Source organism: Coenobita brevimanus, chromosome 27 (assembly GCF_032717465.1).
Source record: "Coenobita brevimanus isolate Jiangsu-jjx chromosome 27, ASM3271746v2, whole genome shotgun sequence".
Classification (NCBI taxonomy): domain Eukaryota; kingdom Metazoa; phylum Arthropoda; class Malacostraca; order Decapoda; family Coenobitidae; genus Coenobita; species Coenobita brevimanus.
Genome location: NC_136980.1, coordinates 34,909,381 through 34,910,041, shown reverse-complemented (window position 1 = coordinate 34,910,041; position 661 = coordinate 34,909,381). Strand labels below are relative to the sequence as shown.

Here is a 661-nt window from a genome sequence, read left to right as displayed (position 1 = left end):
ATCCTGCTCTGAACAACAGAAAGGACGGCTTACTCTACTATAACGGTAGAAGGGGGGAGTGAGGCAGAACACGCTCGTGATCAAACATGTAGCATACTGTGCGTTAAAATTACACAAAGGATGACGAAATCATAGGCTATGTAACACCTCCCTACAAGGAAAAAGAAATTTACAAAGGAAATTTCTTTCATTCATTTATTGCCAGACGCCATGTATCCCAAACGGGGTGGCCAAGGGCTTAGAGTTAATTGTTTTATAGGGAGGGGCACTAATCCTCCACCAACCCCACTTGACACGTAGGGATGCCAACAGCATCTGGTGTTCCCAGGCGGTCACCCATCCAAGTACTAACCAGACCCAACGTTGCTTAACTTCGCTGATCGGACGGGAAGCGGTGTACTCAACGTGGTATGGCCGTTACTCTAAAACAATCTGTCTAAAGTCTAGATAAGCAATCTGCAATAACATTTTCTTTCCCCTTGACATGTTGTATGTCTAATGAATACTCCTGAAGAAGTAGACTCCATCTTGTCCATCTCTGATTTTTATCTTTAAACTTACTAAGGAATTTCAGTGGGTTATGATCGGTATAAATGACTATGGGGTCAAAACCAGAACACAAATAAAATGAAAAATGCTGTAAACCCAAAATCAAGGCCAA

At 42.4% G+C, this 661-nt stretch overlaps 1 non-coding gene across 1 annotated transcript; it reads right to left on the bottom strand.

Annotated features, from left to right (window-relative positions):
• Nucleotides 1–303: 303 nt before the first annotated feature.
• Nucleotides 304–422, bottom strand: LOC145394600 (5S ribosomal RNA). Its single transcript, XR_013896458.1, has one exon. It is a non-coding gene; the product is annotated as a 5S ribosomal RNA (ribosomal RNA).
• Between the last annotated feature and the right edge of the window lie 239 nt (nt 423–661).